Here is a 22,487-nt window from a genome sequence, read left to right as displayed (position 1 = left end):
GCATGGACTTATATACACTACCAAATGTAAAATAGATAACTAGTGGGAAGCAGCCACACAGCACAAGGAGATCAGCTCGGTGCTTTGTGACCACCTAGAGGGGTGGGATACGGAGGGTAGGAGGGAGACGCAAGAGGGAGGGGATGTGGGGATATATGTATATGTATAGCTGATTCACTTTGTTATAAAGCAGAAACTAACACACCATGTAAGGTAATTATACTGCAATAAAGACATTTAAAAAAAAGAAATGTATACAGAATTAAATGGATTTAACTATTTACCATAATAGTTGAAGAAGTATAAAGGAAATGAAAGTTGTACAAGAAAAAAAAAATTTAATGATAGCTTAAGAAATGTGGGAATTCAGTGAATAAAGTTATGAAATATACTGATTTAAAGTTCTCATAAAGGTAGAATTCTATTAGTTATGCATTTATTCTTTAATTTCACAATTATCTTTGCACATTTACATTCCAGGGGCAACATTTAGCGCTGGGAACACATCTGTGAACAAGACAGAGATGCTCTCTGCCTTCATGGATTACCGCCTATTATGAGAGATGGACATTTTAAAGATTTGTGTACTTGAATAATTACATGACTAAAACTATGATAATTGCAGTATATAAGGTAGGGGCTGCCTACACATTTGTAAAACATGAAGTGGGAAACAGTAGCACATTTGAGGAATTCAAAGAAGGCCATGGTGACTGAGTGTAGAGGGTGAATGGGAAAGAGTGAGTTTGCAGAGGGAGGGAGGGAGGCCCTAGATCAGGGGTCCCCAACCCCCGGACTGGTAGCAGTCCTCAGCCTGTTAGGAAGTGGCCACACAGCAGGAGGTGAGCAGCGGGCGGGTGAGCGAGCAAGCGAAGCTTCGTTTCCCGCCCCCGTTTGCCGGCATTACCGCCTGAACCTTCACCTCCCTCCCCACACCGAAAACTGGCTTCCACGCAACGGATCCCTGGTGCCAAAAAGGTTGGGGACCGCTGTCCTAGAACATCTGGGGCCTTGTGACCATATTAAAGATTTTGACCCTTATTCTAAGAGCAATAAGAAGCCATTGAAAGGTTTTATGAGGTTTAAAAAGAATATTAATGACAGGAAATCACCTATCTATCCAACAAAAGGGAGAGGCTTTAGAAATTATTTTAAACCAGAGATAAAATACTTTTCATTATGAAAAAGGTTTATTGGAAATTTTTAGTGACATGAAAAATGAAGGTAACTAAAGTAAAATTTAATATTAAGTGTGGCATCAACTATGTTAATACATGAAAAAGTTAGCAATGGTAATCTAGGATTGAGGGTTTCACTGAATCTTCTTTAATATTTTTCTAGGTTTTCCACGTTGTCTAAAACAATTGTACACTTAGTTTTACAAAGGTAGGAAAATGTAGTATTTTAATTTCTGATCCCTTCTGAGTTGGTCACATCAATAATTTATTGGTGGGCCCAATAACAGTGAATTTTAGGGTGAACTTAATTCACTTATTTTCTTTGTTTAAATTTATTTGGGTGTGGATGAGCCTAACACATTCCTGTATACTTGGTAACTTGTACTTAAGAGTGAACATGTGTGTGCAGAAAAGGGTTAACATAGCAGGCTGCAGACTGCTGTCCTTGGAAATGCCTGCTTGCAAGGTGGCCCTTGACTAGCATCTGGAAACTTGGATTTCTGGAAGGTTTCGACCATTCCCAGAACTGATAAGAGCGGCTCACTCTGCCTAGACAGTTTGTACAAACAATATGGTTTTTGCTGAATACCTGCTTTCCTTCTGGGAATCTGGAATTTTGGAACATGCTAGACAGAGGGTGCCTGTGTGACCAGCCCCCAATAAAAATCCTGGGTGCTGTGTTTCTAATGAGTTTCCTTGGTAGACAGCATTTTACACGTGTTGTCACAACTTGTTGCTGGTGATTTAACTGCTTCCTGTGTGACTCCACTGGGAGAGCACTCTTGGAAGCTTTGCATAATTTCCTCTGACCTTTGCTTCGAGTTTGCTTTGATATTTTTGCCGTAATAAATCATAGCCATGAGTATGGCTTTCTGCTGAGTCCTATGAGTCCTCCCAGCAAATCATCAAACCTGGGGGTGGCCTTGGGGACCCCTGACACAGTTTTCATGTTGTTGAAACTCTTATCCGAGAGTTGTTTTTAATTAACTATTAGAAATTCATTTAAATGTAAGAGTTTAAGTGAAGAAGCATGCTGGCTGTCATTGCAGTAAAATGTGGTGTTATATTTATATTTGCATATGACAACATAGAAATTGTTAAACTTGTGCTCATTTGCAGTAAGTGTTTTACTGACTTGGTCTGGGCATTGGTGATTCACAGGGACAGCACAGTTGTATTTGAAAACAAAAATTTCTAAACAACTTCCAAATAGTATGCAGGTCACCTAAAACCAAATAGTTTCTACTTTATACTATGTCATATTTTCTTATTTTGCTCAAAGTTATTACAGCTCAACACAGTATATAGTTTTAGTTTCAAACTTGATGAATATGTATATATGTGTGTGTTTCTAGGTCTACTCCTACTTCGTTTCACTTAGCATTAAATTCGGAATATTTTCAAGTCAGAATATATCTGCTTAGAGCAAAATCTCATTTGCCACAGCATTCTATCTTATGTATGCTCTACATAATTAACTAGTCTCATCTTGTGATACATCCAGGCAGTCCCTCAATTTTTAGTATTTAAACAATAATGTTATTAATATCCTTGATCCAGATTTTTGAAGGATTATATTTAAAGGAATTATGGAAATATATAACAGATTAAAAGATACAAAGATATCAAAAATTTTAATATATAAAAAATAGAAGATTCTGAAGGTAGTATAATTCAATATTTATATAATCTTGGAGGAAGACTTTTAAAACATGGTCTCACACAGTAGCAGAAACTACAATAAAATGATTAGCTTTGTCTGCATAACAAATAGAAACATACTTGCTATAAAAGGAAAAAGTCATAAAAAGGTTAAAAGAGGGACTTCCCTGGTGGCTCAGTGGTTAAGAATCCACCTACCGGGCTTTCCTGGTGGGCAGTGGTTGAGAGTCTGCCTGCCGATGCAGGAGACATGGGTTCGTGCCCCGGTCCGGGAAGATCCCACATGTCGCGGAGCGGCTGGGCCCGTGAGCCATGGCTGCTAAGCCTGCGCGTCCGGAGCCTGTGCTCCACAATGGGAGAGGCCACACAGTGAGAGGCCCGCGTAACCCAAAAAAAAAAAAAAAGAATCCACCTACCAATGCAGGGGACGTGGGTTGGATCCCTGGTCTGGGAAGATCCCACATGCTGTGCAGCATCTAAGCCCATGTGCCACAACTACTGAGCCTGTGCTCTAGAGCCTGTGAGCCACGACTGCTGAGCCCGCGTGCTGCAAGTACTGAAGCCTGCATGCCTAGAGCCCGTGCTCCGCAGCAAGTGAAGCCACCACAATGAGAAGCCTGTGCATTGCAATGAAGAGTAGTCCCCGCTCGCCTCAACTAGGGAAAGCCTGTGCATAGCAACTAAGACCCAACACAGCCAAAAATAAATAAATAAATAAACGAATAAATTTATATTAAAAAAAGGTTAAAAGAAAACAAACTGAGAAACAAAACTATTTGCAACCCACATAACATTAAAAATAACAGTGATAACTTACATGTTTATTAAGAAAAAAAATAAATGCAGCAATTGATAGGTGGGAATCAGTAGGGAATTTGCAATGGTCAAGAAAAATGTGGAGAAATTTTCAATTTCATTATGGAAGATAATCAAAATGCAAATTAAAATAACAAATTTTTATTCTATCTTGTCAAACTAAGTACAATGAAGAATTATAAGACCATTGTGAACATGGGTACAATGAAAAACTCATACCACTGGGGGGAGTGTAGCTAGCATAATATTTAGCATATACTAGCCCCCCCAAATACTTGTTAATTGAATAAAAATGTGTAAAAGTAAGCTTCTAGGACTGATTATTAAAAAATGGTTTGTGAGCACATAGGCAACATTGTTTATAAGAAAATAACTTGGGTTTTGTTGCATATTAATTCCATTCTCTTTGACAGGGAGCCAGGCTGGTGGGTGAAGTGAATGCAGTAGACATTGCATCTTGCCTTCAGCAAGGTGTATGACATGACCTCTTCAGTGTGCTTATCACCAAGAGAGAAAAATACAGTCTTAGGTAAATCTAAAAGTGAGTTCTGTGGATGTTAGGTTTAATTGCCAGTTGTTGGACCTCATTCTAAACCTATTGAATCAAAATCTCTAGAAGTGAGTCCAGGAAATTTACAAGCTACCCAGGTGACTCTGAAATATACTAAGATCTGAGCACCTTTGGGCTCAATGCCAGAAACATGATGGGAACTAATTAATGTATATGGAGATTTTCATATTTTCTGCAGTTTGTGTCCCCCAAGATACCCTGATAATCATTTTCATCAGTGACTTAGATAGTAATCCAGGATTGTTCTTTACAAATTTTCAGATTTCACGGAGTTGGCTGAATTCATGGATACCTTGAATGATTACATCAAACACAAAGGACTGGGACAATTAGATTAAAGTGAAATTTGATGGAAATAAAGGTAAGGTCACATACTCTATTCCAGATACTACTGCACAAGGGACAGGATGATAAAGAGAGTTTTGGCTTAGCAGCACTGATTACGAACAGCTCATAGGGCTTCAGTCACTAGTCATTGACTCAATATCAGTCAACATTGTAAATTAGCTGCCCTAAAGGGCCAGTATGATTTTAGGATGCATTAATGTTAATGAAGTAACCATACTAACCAACAAAATAAACCTTTATTTTGTGCCAATCATTCCATATCAAATATATTCAGGTTAGGTGCCAAACTCTAGGGAGGCTATTCATAAATTAATCTATATTCAGAGAAAATCAACAAGGCTAAAAAAGTGACTTGAAATTATGCATAGGAGGATATATTGATAGAAGAGGGATTTTCAGTTTGAAATAGAATAAACTAGCATTGGAGAAGGGGATGCATATTTTTAATTTATTTTTTATTTTGCTTTTTTGTTTGATTTAGTGTTATTTAAATGTAATATATTTGCATTATTTTAAAAATTGAACAATACCTCACTGAATATGCTTTTAAACATTGTAGCATTTCAACACACACAACATAATATCCAGGAGAACTAATTCAACAACCTCAATGAACTTATGTTTTATATTTTCCAGATTTTTTCCTTATGATTCTTTCATTTCCCAAATGAAATTAAGAATTATTTCGTCAAGTGAAAAAAAAGTCCTGTTAAGGTTTTGATTGCAACTGCACAAAACTTATACTTTAATTTTGGGAGTTTTCCTGTCCCAAATAAGACAGCCATTGTTTTATGTCTTTCTACAGAGTTCTTCAAGTTTTAAAATTGAGATATAATTCAAATACCATTAAATTCACCCCTTTTATAAGTATATAATTTAGTGGATTTTAATAAATTCAGAGAGTGTGCAAATGTCACCAATATCCACTTCCAGAACATTTTCATCTTCCTGAAAGAAACTCCCTAACCATTATCAGTCACTCCCCATTCTGCCTCCTCCAAGGCCCTGGCAATCACTAACCTGCTTTCTGTCTCTATAGATTTGCCTATTCTGGATATTCCATATAAATGGAAGCCTATAATACATGGCTTTTTGTATCTGTCTTCTTTCACTTAGCATATTGTTTTCAAGGTTCATCCATGTTGAAGCATGTGTCAGTACTTCATTCTTTTTTCATGGCTGAATAATATTCCATTGCATGGACAGACCACATTTTGTTTATCCATTCATCAGTTGATAGACTTTGGTTGATTTCCACTTTTTGGCTATTATGACTAATTCTGCTATGAACATTGTGTACAAGTTTTTGGGTGAACATATATTTTCTATTTTCTTGGTATATACCTAGCAGTGGACTTGCTGGGTCGTATGGTTATGGTTACTCTGTGTTTACATTTTTGAAGAACGGCCAAACTGTTTTCTAAAGTGGCTACACCATTTTACAGTTCCACCGGCAATATACAAGGGTCCTGATTTTTCCCCATCCTCACCAAGACTTGTTATTGTCTATTTTTTAGAAAAAATTATAGCCATCCTATTGGGTGTGAGGTGGTAGCTCAATGTGGTTTTCACTGGCATTTCCCTATGGCTAGTGATGTTGAGCATATTTCAGTGTGCTTATTGGCACATTTGTATGTTTTCTTTGGAGAAATGTCTGTTCAAATCCTTTGCCCATAGTTTAGTCAGGTTATTTGTTGAGTTGTAAGAGTGCTTTATATACTGTGGATACAAGTCCCTCATCAGGTATATGATTTGCAAATATTTTCTCACATTCTGTGAATTTTTTCACTTTCTTCCTAGTGTCTTTTGAAGCACATATGTTTAAAGTTTTTATGAAGTCCAATTTATCTATTTTGTTTTTGTTGTTTGAGGTTTTGGTGTCATATCAAAGAAAACAGCCTAATCCAAGTCATGAAGACTTGTGCTATGCTTTCTCCTAAGAGTTTACAGTTTTAGCTCTTTATACTTAGGTCTTTGATCTGTTTTGAGTTGATTAGTGATGTGGTATGAAGTAGATTCATTGATTCCAAATTCATTCTTTTGCATGTATATTACAATTGTAGTAGCAATATTTATTGAAAAGTCTATTTTTTCACATTGTATTGTCCTGGCACTCATCAGAACTCAATTGACCATAAATGTATGAGTTTATTTTTAGATTCTCAATTCTATTCTATTGATCTGTATGTCTATCCATATACAAGTACCGTATAATCTTGATTACTATAGCTTTTTAGTAAGTTTTAAAATTGGGAAGTGTGGGTCCTCTAACTTTGTACTTCTTTTATAAAATTGTTTTGGCTCTTCTGGATTCTTAGAATTTTCATACAATCAGCTTGTTAATTTCTGCAAAAATAAAAGTCAGCTGGGCTTTTGTTAGGGATTTCATTGAATCTATAGATCAATTTGTTGATAATTTATACTTAATAATATTGTCTTCCAATCCATGAACATGGAATGTCTTTCCATTTATTTAGAGCTTTAACTTATTTCGGTGATTTGCTGTAGTTTCCAGTGGTCAAATCTTGAACTTCTTTTATAAAATGTATTCCTAAGTATTTTATGTATTTTTGGTAGAATTGAAAATGAGTTGCTCTTTTTACAAAATAATTCCATTTATCCCCATCCTTTGTGCGCTTGTTGTCTTATATTCTGCTTTTGCATATGATATAAACCTTACAACACAATGCCATTATTTTTGCTTTAAATTGTTAATTGTATTTCACAGAAATTAAGGAAGAACAAAACTGCTAGCTTTTGTATTTATTCAGCTATTTACCACTTCCGGTGTTATTTATTCCTTTTGTGTCAACAAAGCTCTTCCTCTGATATATCATTTCCTTCAGCCTAAAGAGCTTCCTCTAGCATTTCTTATAATGCAAGTCTGCTGGGTACAAATTCTCTTAACTTTCCTTTATCTGAAAATGTCTGTATTTCATTCTCATATTTAGAAGATATATTCACTGGTTAAAGAATTTTAGGTAAACCTTTTTTGTTTGTTGTTTTAAAGAACACATTCCCTTGTGTCCTATTCTCCATTGTTTGTGATAGACAATCAGACATCATTTTTATCCTTGTTTTTCTGTATTTAAGGTCCTTTTTTGTTTTATAGCTCCTTTAAAATTTTTCTCTTTAGTAGTTTGACTGTAATACACCTAGGCTTGATTTTGCTTTTCTTTTAGTTTATGCTACTTGGGGTTTGCTGTGCTTCCTGGATCTGTAGGTTTTTGTTTATAACCAGTTTTTGGAATTTTCAACCATTATGTCTTCAAATAATTTTGAGCCTTTGCTCTCCTTATTTGTAGGATGTGGCTTTTACTTAAGGTCATGGTCCTATTCCTAAGACATGACATTTATGGAGTTCTCTAGGAGCCTTAACAGTGGCTGGAGTAGAAATCCACCATCTCTCAGCTCCATTGATCTCTCTTGTCTCCTGTCAGCTCTCAGTCCTGCATCATCTACTCTTTGCTGGCCTTGTGTTACCTTAGCCTGTGAACATAGCCCAGCCTTGTCCAGTAACCCACTGGGCACCCCATGCAGATTTTGGAACCTCTCCTCTGTGCATTACTTCTTCTCTTGAACGATGAAGCACAAATTCCAGCTGCTTCAGTAGCTCTGAACTCCGACTCCCGCTTCATTAGCTCAGTAAGACTTCGTGCTCTGTTTGGGCTTCACCTTCCTACTCAGTCATCTGGAAATTGTCCCCAGGCAGCAATCTATGGAGAATATTGTTCATCTCGTGCATTTTCCTTCTCTTGAGGATCGTGATCCTGTATTGCTTGTGGTTCAATACCTGAAAGTAGTTGCCTTGTATATTTTGTCCAATTTTAGAGTTGTTTAGGGTGGTTTACTCTGTCATGGCCAGAAATAGAAGCTGCCTTTTCTTGTTAAATACTTTTTAAATACTTGGCAAAATATGGAGTCAGATACATCTAGTCTAAATAAGGTTAGCAAATTTAGATGCCCACAGGAGTAATCCAGTAACATTAAAAACAAGTAAGGTGATCTAGATAATCAACTCCTCTATAGCTATATGTATTTTTTTGGAAAACATGTGGGCCAAATGAAACATTCAAAGTATGTTTTTGGCCTATTACAGTTCATGAGCCACTGGTGGCAACCTCTATTAAACTTTGGATTTTAGCTTTGCCACATTCGTCTAAGTCTCTGTTTCTTCATTTGTAAATTTAGAATAATGACACTTAACTCACAAGGCTGTTGCCAGCTTTAAATGAAATAGATACAAGCAATACTTGGTGTATAATATTCATTCAATAAGTGGAAGCTCATCTAGTAGCTGCTTTTGTCTGTAGGTTCTGGATCCACCATCATCTCAGTCAAGTGAGTTAAGTCCGGCTACCAGGTCCATTGACTACCTTTCTCAGAGAGACTACTGAGATCAGACCCCCCATGCTTCATCTTCCATTTTAATCAGTCAAAGCATGAGTGAAGTTCCCATCATGCTTGCTGCTTCCTTCCTCTTCAACTAGCCGCTCTACATCTCCTCACCTCCCAAACTCTTTTGCTCTTCTCTCTAGAACTGCTGCTCCATAGCCAGTGATACTTTTCCTCATATTTTCCACCTGATGCCTGAATATTCTCTCAGCTTCCTTGCCTTTCATGAAATCTGGCTCTTTCCTGAGAATACCTGAAGCTCTCGTAAGTGGCTGTGGCTGTTTACTTTCACAAACCCTATATACCTTAGGACAAGAAGGTAGGGCTGGTGTCTTCCTAGCTTACCACTGCCACCTCCATTTCGCCACTGTCTTGTAAAAAACCCTCTCCACTGAGACTTAATCCATTTTATTACCCTCTATCCTATTGCTTGCTGTCATACACCAACTTTCCCAGTCATTTCCCCTGCCATTCATCTAAAATATTGGCACCTGCCTAATTTTCTCCATCTCAGTTCCTCCCATCTTTTCCTGTAACCTAGGATGATAATGGCATAGATGACCCATTCTGTGCTATTAACTCTGATTTCTTCCTCCTCTACACTTCTGCCATGTGCTCTCACATTACTAGTACTTCTAATTGATCCATTTACAAAATCACTACTCCGTACATCATTACCTGTAACCAAAATCTCCTTCCCTCATGATTTCAAAAACACCCCTTCCTGTAGCCAGAATTCTCTTTTACTTCTGTTTTGTTCATCACCTTGGTCTGGTAAATCCCTGATCCTAGATGAATCCAGTTACCTTGTTCTTTCCATGTCTGCACCCAGTGCTGCAAGAGGTCACAATGGTTCAGATATAAAATTGTAATTTACTTACCTACTCTCTGCAATGGCTATGTCACACCTCCTGCTTTCCTTCTTCCCACTCTGAAGTTTTGAACAACTAGAATAATGCAATATGGGCCCTGCATTATATGAGGTATAGATAGAGGCTTCTGGTCTAAGGCTATGGGCAAATGCCTAGCTTCTCTTCATCAACTTGGGCACATGTGTGGAGATCCTTCAGTCCCAGTTCATAAATGAGCCACATATTCCCAGTGTTCAGTTTTACAGGGTGAACCCAGTTCTGGCTCAGCACAGCATTTGAGTCTAATGGTTTCAGCTTCCCTCACCACAGGGCACCAAACCCCCAGCCCCAAGGCCTGCATTTCATCTGGGTCCTCTATTGGCTTCCTGACTTACGTTCCTACCAAACACCATGGGCTCCTTCTCTGTTTTTCGTTCCTTAAGACCTCTCTCTCTCTCTCTCTCCTTCTCTGTGTAGTTTTAAATATTTTTATTTATAATTTTTATGTAGCATTTATCTTCATTTGGAATAGGAGGAAATGAGTTGTAGTTTGTGCATTTTCCCATCTTGACGTAGAAATCTCAACCTGTCTTTTGTGACAGATGTCCTTTTATTTGTAGCAGATGTAATTTTATATTTGTTTGTGTGATTATTTGATTAATGTCTGTGTCCCCCATTAGACTCAAAGCTTTGTTGGGGCAGACATAGTTTTGCTTACTATGTGTCCCCAGCCCAAGACACAATTCTGGTATTTTATGGGCATTCACTAGTTGATCGAATGAATATATTATTTTTATTATGAAATATGTAACAATGTCTTTTAGCATCCCAGACCATTGCTGTTCCTAGTCCATTCCTCTTACCTCATCAAGCCAAAAATTTCCCTCCCGTAAGACTCATGGGAGGTTTGTATAAAACCATTCTCATCTTCTGCTTGTCAGCTTCAGATTTCACTCCTTGTTAGTCACTTACAATTACAAAAATATACTGTCATCTTCTGAAACCACCCCTGAATCACTTGGGATGCCCTTGGCTGCAATGAACAGAAAACTCCGTTTAATTTGCTTTAAAAGATAAGGGAATTTATAATTCACATAATAAAATTTAAGACATAAGGCAGCTTTAGGCATATTCATCAGGGTTGGTTTTATTATTCCACAATTCCCATGGTCTCTGTCCTCCTGTCTGTGCCGGCTTTGACCTTAAGCTAGTAGTAGGGGACCAAGACACTACAGCATCCAGAGGAGGAAGGGGGCTGAGTTTTTTCCATGTGCCTCTTTTCTATAGTGATGAAAAACATTCCCAGAAGCTCCCCAGCAGACTTTCCCTCGTTCCACCAAGACTATATTGGAGGCCTAGTCCTAAACCAATCCTTGATAGAGAGACTGGGATTACCATGTTTAGTTTAGTCTAATCATTGGGATGGATTGGAAGTTGATGGTGTCAACCATTTTGACCTCCCTAACTCTACTTTTAAAATCTAATTTGGGGGCTTCCCTGGTGGCACAGTGGTTAAGAATCCACCTGCCAATGCCGGGGACACAGGTTCGAGCCCTGGTCCAGGAAGATCCCACATGCCGCGGAGCAACTAAGCCCATGCACCACAACTACTGAGCCCGCATGCCACAACTACTGAAGCCCGCGCACCTAGAGCCTGTGCTCCGCAACAAGAGAAGCCACCGCAATGAGAAGCCCGTGCACTGCAACCAAGAGTAGCCCCCACTCTCCGCAACTAGTAAGCCCACGCACAGCAACAAAGACCCAAAGCAGCCTAAAATTAAAAAAAAAAAACTAATTTGGAATTCCCATTCTGATCATACTTCCTATTCTTTCATTTTTCTCACTTCTTGACCTTCCCTCAATCTCTTCTATGTCTTTATTGAATCCTGTAGTCTATCAATAAACTCAATTTTTCTAAAACATCAGCCCTCAACTGGCAGCACTAACTCCGCTTCCTAATCTAACATTCTTTCCCACAGGACTCTTCAGCGCACTCAGTTACTTCATCATGACCATACTTTAGCCACAACAACCAAATCAGTCCTCAGTCAATCCTAGATGACTTCAGCAATTAGCTTTGCTGGAAAAAATGGCATTGTTCTACAAGCTTGTGTTACTGTGGATTCGTAGATGTTAAACTGAACATGGCCCTTACTGCTGTGCAGATAGGTGGGTTTTATCCTAATTCTACAGAGTGGGTTGTATCCTGATTCTACAATTCGCTAGGTTGTGTGACCTTGGGCAAGTCATTCAACCTCTCCGTTTCCCAGTTACTTCATCTCTAAAATGAGAACAATGGTACCTACATCAAGAGATTGTCTTAAGGATTAAAAGAGCAATATAAGTAAAGCAATTTGTCCACTGGCTGGCATATAGTACTCAATTAACGCTAGCCCTTGTTTTAGTGGCAAATCTTACACTTTGCCCCTCTCCTTGTATCGTCTCCCTTGAACTTGCTTTTCCTCCCCACTGGCCTCTACTCTTAATGACTGTCTTGACTTTATGGAGAATAGAGGCCAACGTTTGTGGATCCTCTGGTTTCCTTTCATCTCCAAATATACGAAGAACTGTATTGATTTTTTGCACCCTGAATGGCTAGTGCAGGCCTGGCAGTTGAAAATATCCAGTGCTTGTTTGTTCCACTGAATTTAAAATGTCCTCATTTTTTTATGTTCATTCCGTGAAATTAGGGCAAGATAAGGGGGCAGGAATCACAATTGCAATCGTTTGGAAATTAGGCTAAATATTTGCTTGTGATGGTTGGTGAAAAATAAATCCTCTGGTATTTAAGATCAGCTTGAAGGAGACTTGGGAATCAGGAGATGTCTACACGAAAGCACTCATTTAGCTCTGATAATTAGCAAAATAAACAAAAAACAGATGAATAAGCTGGCTTTATTTGTAAATAACCATTTATGGTCCAAATAATTTCCCCTCTGTGACAGAGACTTCCTTGCTCAATATTGCAACATCTCTCAAATATAAACAGTAAAACCAAATGGCTACAGACAATGATCAATGTGTTTTATGATAGCAATACAGAGGGAGAACAAACATTCTCCTACTAACTAAACACAGCCAACCAAGCAAAGTCATTTGAACCTCTCTTGTGTCAGGATCAGAATATAATAAATATGTTTTTTCAGTGTATACTGAAACTGAACTTCTGTGACCAATTCTGACAGTAACTTAAATTTCTTTTCCTGAAGTAAGCTTGGATTTAGGAAAGAACATTAGAATGATGTTATTTGCTTGAGGATATTTATTCTAGTATATAAGTGTTGTAAGCTAAGATCTTGGTCTAGAAATCTGAGATATGGAATTTTAGCCAAGGAAGGTTGTGGATTCAAACTCCTTTGAAAAGTCATTTTCTCAACAACATTTTTTCCCTCAAGACTATCCATTTTATTTGTGTTCAGTGTTGAGTATATAGACTTTCATAAGCCACTAGTCTTCATGGGGTTTTGAGAAGGGAATATGCCACTGGTAATTTCTGAAATGTGAGGACATTGGCTAGGTGAAATTAAGCTGGTTGTGAATCAAACACCCACTATTTAGGAGTTCAGATAATTTAGAGATTTTCTACCTTCCACACAAATTTCATGTGCAGTTGCAATGATCCTTTCCTAGAACTGCCTATACAGATTTAATGGGGTTTTCTGTTTTTGTAGTAGAAAACTGTAACCCACTTGGCCCCCAGTTTCTTTTCTTTGGCTGTTTTTTATTCAGCCAATGTATGTAATGTTTCTTTTTCTTTTCATTAATTTCTCATGTTTTCCAAAAATAATCACTTGAAATTGAGAATGGAACATTGGTACAAATTCGAATTGACATCACCTATCAACGAATTGAGTTGTGTTAATAACTCTGTGTGTTTGTAATGATGGTCCATTAGGATTCTAAGTCACAGGAACCAAACTCTAATTAAACTTGAGCAAAATCGATGGATTTGTTTGAATGATCCTAGGCGCTCTCATGGGATTCAAAGGCAATACGATACCATGTTTCAGGAGTAGACTGAGAAGGAACTGCTCTGTAAGTCCTCTTTCTCCGTTTTCCCCCATACTCTCACTGCACATCAGCTTTATTTTATTTTATTTTTTTGCGTTATGCGGGCCTCTCACTGCTGTGGCCTCTCCCGTTGTGGAGCACAGGCTTCGGACGCACAGCCTCAGCGGCCATGGCTCACGGTCCCAGCCGCTCCGCGGCACGTGGGATCCCCCCGGACCGGGGCACGAACCTGCGTCCCCGGCATCGGCAGGCGGGCTCTCAACCACTGCGCCACCAGGGAAGCCCAAGCTTTATTTTATTTTTTTAAAAATTTTATTTTATATTGGAGCATAGTTGATTAACAAGGTTGTGTTAATTTCAGGTGTACAACAAAGTGATTCAGTTATACATATACATGTACCTCTTCTTTTTCAAATGCTTTTCCCATTTAGGTTATTACAGAATATTGAGCAGCATTCCCTGTGCTACACAGTAGGTCTTGTTGATTATCTATTTTAAATGTAGCAGTGTGTATGTGTCAATCCCAAACTCCCAATCTATCCCTCCCTGCCACCCTTCCCCCGGTAACCATAAGTTGGTTCTCTAGGGCTGTGAGTATGTTTTTGTAAATAAGTTCACTTGTATCATTTTGTTTTATACATTCCACATATAAGCGATATTATATGAGATTTGTCTTTCTCTATCTGATTTACTTCATTTAGTATGATAATCTCCAGGTCCATCCATGTTGCTACAAATGGTGAAAGAAGTATGTCAAAGGGTGTGTGCCCAAGAAATTCACTAGTCTTGCACTTCTAGAAGCAGTGAATGACCTATTGAAAGGAGGCATTTATTTGACTTAGTTTTGGTTCATGATCAGTTTTCATCTTTTTCCAGTGTCTTCATAGTCTTTTAAAAAAAATTTATTGAAGTATAGTTGATTTACCATGTTGTGTCTAATTTCTGCTGTACGGCAAAGTGACTGCATTCTTTTTCATATTCTTTTCCATTATTTCAGTCTTTTTCATAAAAAGTGGATAAGCTAAATGGGGAACTGCTAGCCAGATGTCATTGTAATCCAGAAGTGTTTTACAGAATTTCTTAAAAACTAGGGCAAGTTTTAGTTATTTTGAACTCTATTAACTGTCCAAGATACAGCCATTACTCCTTGCAATTGGACGTTACTGACCAACAAATGACGTTGGCGCCCGGTGGCTTGTACTTGTTTCATTAAGAGATTCCAGGTTGAAATTAGAAGCTCAAGGCACTGAACACCAATTGGATGAGACTCAAACTCTATTTGCAACATTGAACAATCAGCTATAGACAAAGAGAATGGGGAAAAAATTTATTTTTTGTATACTTTCCCTAATTCTTGTGTGCCCTTGGATATAGTGGCCTGATTGGGTGTTAGGTATCTTGGTCCTCTCAAATCAAACTGTTCCATGGGATTTTATATTTAAGGCAGTTTGGTGTACAAGTCATTAGGTTGATGGTTTTAAGGGCTTAGTCTTCCTGGGGCCTGGGTACTGAGTATCTCATGGAATAGACCTGTTCTTCTGAGCTTTGAAATGTTATTCATTGGATGGGAGCTGTGTCTGCTGACCAGGGGAGCCTGATTTGCAGGGATTCAGCTGCAGTAGTTGCTACCGATCATCAGGGGCTGGGAGAAGACAATCCCCTTCTAGCAAAAACAAGCAAACAAAAATGATCTCACCCCTCTGGGCTATCTCATCTCTGTGTGCATTTTAGCAAACAAGTTGTGCTAAGGGGCATGGAGTGCATAATGTTGGTAGGTGGAGACCCACATTTTATCATGGCTTCCTACAAAGCTTTAATACTTGAAAATGCCTTGAAGTTTCAAAGAGTTTGATGTAATCTGAGAGTGATCGACAAACCCTGCAGAGATGTTCCCTTTGGAAAGGAATCGTGGCTCAAAGGTACTAAGTTATAGAATGTACTCTTTCCGGGGACCCAGAGCCCCTGGGTCCAAATCCTGCCTCTAAATAGCTGCATGTCCTTACTCACTTCTCTTTTCTTTACCTCCGTTTCCTCATCTCTAAAACCAAATGGCTGATCTTTTTTTAAAAATTATTTTTAAGAATTTATTTATTTATTTACGCATAGCATAGGGAGAGCAGCTCGGTGCTGTGTGACCACCTAGAGTAGTGGGATAGGGAGGGTGGGAGGGAGACGCAAGAGGGAGGAGATACGGGGATATATGTATATGTATAGCTGATTCACTTTGTTATAAAGCAGAAACTAACACACCATTGTAAAGCAATTATACTCCAATAAATGTGTTAAAAAATTATTTATTTAGCTACATGTGAAGCATACGGGATCTTATTTCCCCAACTAGTGATTGAACCCATGCCCCCTGCAGTAGAAGCGCGGAGTCTTAACCACGGGTAATTGCCAGGGAAGTACCCCAAATGGCTGATCTTGATTGACATAAAGATGCATGTTAAGGGCTAAAGCATAGACAGGGCTTAGGCTACCAGGTGCTCAAAAAATGTAGTTAGAACTCCCTCCTCAGTTCAACCTCAGGATAAACACCTGGGAGGAGGATGGTCTTAGCTAATTAGGGGAGCAATTAGGAAATTGCTTCCTATGGATTAGACTTTATTATTTGTTTTATGGCAGTGAGTGTGGCTGCTCTCTATATGTGTTTGTGATGATTTAGCAGTTAATTGTTGGGCAATCTGAAGAGGAAAGACATTTGTAACTTTTGTAGGTAAGGTGACCTCTAATGGGAGCTGGGAAGTGAGCAGCTTTTGCTCACTTAGTCATGTCAAAACAAACGCAGAAGAAACTGTCTTGAATAAATGTGTAAGGTGACCGCTCTCAGGCCTGGTACCACTTCCAATACTGCTTAACAGATTTTCATTCAAGCAGTATTTATAGGACCCTTACTTTCTGCCAGGGACAGAGATAGAACAGAGCTCCTGCCAATAGGATGATTATAATGGGGAGTGAGACAAGCAAGTCAACAAACAGTTGCAAGTCAGTCAGTGGGACAGATGCTTAGATAAATAAGTACACAAGAAGCTTTGGTTGTATACAGGAGGGACTGCTTCAGGGGAAGGAGCATCAGGGAAGCCTTCCTGGAGGCAGAGACTCCTGAATCTTGAAGGATGAGCAAAGATGTTAACCAAAGAGGTAGATGGAGGAAACTCATTGAGTGGCACTCTTGGAAATATGTGAGCAGATCCTAGCAAGTGCGTTGTGTGGAGCATCATGGAATGGGCTATTTAAATATCAAGGTGGGCTTTGCAAAGTATAGTGTTGAATAATTGCTTACTGAATTAGAGACTTTGCAGGTGCCCTGATAAATTTCAGGAAAGTATTTTCTATTGCCTTTCCCTGATCAGCCTATCATAACCTATTAAAAGAGAAACGAAGTTAGTTTACCACAACCATTTTTCTATAACCATTATGGTTAGAGTGATCTTTTTTAAAATTTTTATATAATTTTAAAGGTTACACTCCATTTACAGTTATTAGAAAATATTGATTATATTCCCTGTGTTGTATAGTACATCCTTAAGCCTATCATATACCCAATAATTTGTATCTCCCACTCCTATATTGTCCCTCCCTTGGCCCACCACTAGTAACCACTAGTTTGTTCTCTATATCTGTGAGTCTGCTTCTTTTATGTTATATTCACGAATTTGTTGTATTTTTTAGATTCCACATATAAGTGATATCATACAATATTTCTCTTTCTCTGTCTGACTTATTTCACTTAGCATAATGCCCTCCAAGTCCATCCATGTTGCTACAAATGGCAAAATTTCATTCTTTTTCATGGCTGAGTAGTATTCCATTGTATACACGTATACCATCTCTTCTTTATCCCTTCATCTGTTGATGGATACTTAGGTTGTTTCCATGTCTTGGCAATTTTAATTAGTACTTCTATGAACATTGGGGTGCATGGATCTTTTCAAATTAGTGTTTTCATTTTTTTGGATATATACCCAGGAGTGGAATTACTGGGTCATATGGTAGCTCTATTTTTAATTTTTTGAGAAACCTCCATACTGTTTTCCACAGTGGCTGCACTCTGATTTGTTTTTCAGTGGTTACAGTTGCTTTTTTAATAAGGGTCAATACTAAAAAAATTCCTTAGTGAACAGTTTGCAGAATCTATCTTTTTCAATATTGGAAGTACATTTTTCTCACATTTACATTTTTAAAAATTCAAAGATGTAGTGACTTAGAGATTTCATAAGCAGGTTTGCTCTATAAACTGGTATATAATTATCACCTCCCCTTAGTCAACTCTGTGTTGATCAGAATTAGATCCAGAAAGGAAATACTTTTGTAGAATAATGGGAAAGTATGAATTTGAGAATGAAAGTAAACCTAGTTTTGAAGAATAGTTCTCCCACTTACTAGCTTGTGTAACCTCTGAGTTTTATTAAGAGTGTTAAATGTGATAACATCTGTGAAAGAAATAATTAATTTTCCTTTTCTCTTCCCTCTGGGTAGTCAGGTGGTTCAACTGACTTCCTCTTTTTTTTCCACAAAAATTAAAAAAAAAATTAAGGAGAGTTATCCCCAGTACCCCATTTTTATATATAGTTTGCTTCGTTTTCCATATTCTATTTTAATTCTTTTCTCTATTCAGATCCCTTATTACATAATCCATTTTCACACTAGCGTCTCATTGCTTGGATTACTTTATAAAGTGTTTCAGTGAGGAATATTGAAATTCGTTTGTCAGAAATTTTAAAAAAATTCAATAAATCTAGAAATCAGTTTAGAAGTGAATTTAAAACTTTAATTATAAAGTGATCATCACTCTATCTCTAAAGATTATGTAAGGGTCCGATAATGGTTTTGCATTCTACATGTATAGCAACACAATACTCTTCATAACCCACAAGGTAAATATTATTGTACTCCTTTTACAAATAGAGAAGTTGTGACTTACAGGGGTTGGAAAGCTTGTCCTGGGTTGTATCTACAAAGTGACAGAGCTGGAATTCAAAGCCAGGTCTTTTCCTGTTGTATCACGATACCTTCTACCTTATGATATTCATTCTTTTCATGTTTTATACCTTTACAGTTCATGTGAATTTAGCATTGGCTTTATTCCTAAGGTTTCTGTGACTATTCTTGTGGCAGTTAATGGCCCTACATCCTACACCAGATTTAATAATATGTCGTAGTTGCTTCAGATATTTTATTCTATTAAAGAAATAAAATGTTAGTGATACAGCAGAAGCCCATCTTTTCTCTTCCCTCCCTCCTGGGAGCTAGCTTGTGTCCTGACGTTCTCATGCATGTCTTAAATCTTTTACCATAAATGTGTATATCCATAAACATAGTATTCTAAATATGAATAATATGGTCATTTCCTCATATATATTTTCATATTTCAAAGAATCAGACATCATTTCAAGATGAACCAATTCAAGATGAACCATTAAGCAGATGTATCACTTAACAAAAATGTGGGAGGGAACTCAAAACCAAAAGCATTATATTTAAAACAGATGCTCTAGTATCTGAAACAGAAAAGAAAATCTAAAATCACAGAATGAAAAAGAAAAATGGTCACTTCAAAAAAACATTTGTGTTACTTTATATTTCAGGAGGGAGATATGTTAAAATATTTACTTTGGCTACAATTAATCAAGTATGGAAACATTGATGCTGAAGGAGGAAATGGAATAAAAAGAAACCCAATGAGGCTTTTATATACTTTGCATCCTAAGGACTATAAGATTTCCTGGCATATTAAAGACTATAATTGGAGAGATCAATGATGAAACAAATTAGTACAGGGCATTTTTCCTTCGTCTAATTAAACTCCCTGAATCATGGAATTTAAATTATACATGGAGATGCTCTGTCAAAACGCTCTCCTGCTTCTCCAGTAATTGAAAGCAACTGGATGTTTGCCCCTGGTCCACAACATCTGGGAAACTTTCATCCTTTTTTTTTTTTCCCAAGTGTGTATACACATAAAAGCAAGTATCTCTAGTTTTCCAAATAGATTTCAACTTTGTCCTCATTCAGCATTCTGTTGAATTTTAATTTGTCATTAAAATTATGTCATAGACATAGCAGAAGAAAATCAAGGTGAAGGGAGACCTACTTTAAGCTTGTGTACAATTCTTGTTACGTTTACCTGGGCCATATGTTTATCCTGCCCTCAGGTGTGTGCTAGTGGCATGACATTTCAGGGTTATTTCACTTGGGTTTAGGATTCTTTTGTGGAATGCAGCCTCTGAATTATAGCCCCTGGGAGCTAAGACAGATAAGGATGGAACTCAGGTAAGTTCTGCCTCAGAAGTTGAGACGTCCCGGGGCTATTGGCCTTCTGAAGCTGACAGTGCTTCCCAAGTCCCTGGGACTGTTTCTCCAAGACAGATCCCAGCTCTGACTTCACTCTTCTCTTTACCTGGGCGATCCCTTCTTTTGAAGTGAGATGGAAGCTGTTACTACAATTGCAAGATACAAGGGATCTTAAAATGTACAGGTCTGTAAATATTTTGACTCTTCATTCAAAACATCTCTAGGATTTGTACTAGAAATAACTCTTTACACTTAAGCCGTAATGTGCTGATTTTCAATATCTCATTGTGTTTGGAATAATTGAGAGCAATCCTATAAACATCTTAGAGTATTTAGGCAAAAAGGAAAGTCAATCAGTAGTTAAATTCTTCATTAATCAGTAGTTAACTTGGGATATATCTAAAAGATATGTTTGAAATGACTATTGGTAAAATATGATTTTAGGAATTGTTTCTAAAAAGATTGATTTTTTAAAATGGCATTGAACAACATAAGAATAGTTTTTTCAAAAAACTCTCCCTGCACAATTGGTAGGCTTTTTAGCAATATAAACAGGACTAAAGCTTTGAAATCAAACATGAAAACTGAAAATATATCAGAAAAGGAATTACTGATTTTCAAGCTCTAGATCAAGAGAGAGAAACAAAGAAAGGAAAGACATCATAAGACGAAGACATTTTAAACCCAAATTTTACAAATAATTTTTGTTTTTATTCTGAATAATGGTCCCTAGAAGAATGTGTGCATGGTAGGGGTAGGGGTCACCTACAGAGATGGAATTTTCATGTCTTTCTGCAAAAATCATCTCCTTCACTGGTCTGCCACTGTCATCACCACCCTGCCCAACTCTGTTAAACTTCCTGCCTGAAATTGTCATCATTTCAAACCTCTGTGGTGAATTAGACAATTGATGAGAAAACGCTAGACAAAAAATACTTCATATTAGACTGAACTGTTTGTATTTCAAAACTTTTCCACTGTTATCTCTGAGGAATTCCTACCCCTTCATTCTTAAAATCCCAGATTGAAGAACTTCTCCTTCAGGAAACCTTTAATAACATTCCTCACCTGTTTCCTGTGCATTCCTCTCCCTGACACATTGATGGCTTCTTCTTTTGTGCTGATTCTACACCTTGTATGGACTTTAACTGTATCATTTATAACCATTGAATCACACTTGATTACTGACACACTTGTAAAACATACTGCGAGAACTTTGCGAATAATGGCATTTTTTTTTAGCTTCAAAGCATTGCTAAGAACCTGTCTTACGGTCAGCTCAACATAACACGTGTTCACGAGTAAATTATGGGAAGGTGAAGAAAAGTCCTGGGGCAGTGTGGCACATCAGCTTTAGCTGATCATGGCTCTGGAAACTTGAGGGAAAGGATTACTTCAAACGAATTTTGAGAGGAATGGAGAGTTTAATTTAATGGGTAGTGTTTCATTTTGGCAAGATAAAAACGTTCTGGAGACTGGTTGTACAACAATATGTATATACTTAACACCACCAACTGTCCACTTAAAAATGGCTAAGATGGGGCTTCCCTGGTGGCACAGTGGTTGAGAGTCCGCCTGCCGATGAAGGGGACGTGGGTTCGTGCCCCGGTCCGGGAAGATCCCACATGCCGCGGAGCGGCTGGGCCCGTGAGCCATGTGAGCCATAGCCGCTGAGCCTGCGCGTCCGGAGCCTGTGCTCCGCAGCGGGAGAGGCCGCAACAGTGAGAGGCCCGTGTAACGCAAAAAAAAAAAAAAAATGGCTAAGATGGTAAATTTTATGCTTTGTGTGTTTTACCACAATTAAACTTTAAAAAACAAAGTTGGGTGACAAGGAAGAGGACATATGAACACAAGAAATCATAAGTGACCTATCGATCCCTCAGGTGTGTCAAGTGGAGGTAGTAGCCATGACAACTGGCTACTCAAACTTGGTCATTTTCCTTTTTGGTGCATAGTGTTTCACAAATTATATCTTGTTTGATTTCCTTAGCAGCCCTATGAATGGAACACATTTTTTATCCTCCATTTTAAAGACCAAGAAACTAAGATGAAAAGAAGTGATTTGTTTGTGTGAATTGAGCTGGGGATCTGTTGGGTCACTGCTGCGGTTGGCAGGTCAGCTGTCCAGTGTTAACCACATGGTCTGGGCTCGCAATCCCATGATGACTGGTCCCACCTGCAGTGCTTTAGGCTCAGAGGAAGCCACTTTGCACCCACTCTCCCCTGGAGCTCTGGTAGCTGGTCCAACATACTGCTATTAAGAGGTCATCCTGGAGTGAACGAGAGAGAAAGATTTTTCTCTCAAGGATGGCAACGGTCCTCTGAGGCAGCTAGCTAGTCTCCTCTTTGGTGGAAGACACA

Source organism: Phocoena phocoena, chromosome 6 (genome assembly GCF_963924675.1).
Source record: "Phocoena phocoena chromosome 6, mPhoPho1.1, whole genome shotgun sequence".
Classification (NCBI taxonomy): Eukaryota; Metazoa; Chordata; class Mammalia; order Artiodactyla; family Phocoenidae; genus Phocoena; species Phocoena phocoena.
This window is presented reverse-complemented; position numbering follows the sequence as displayed.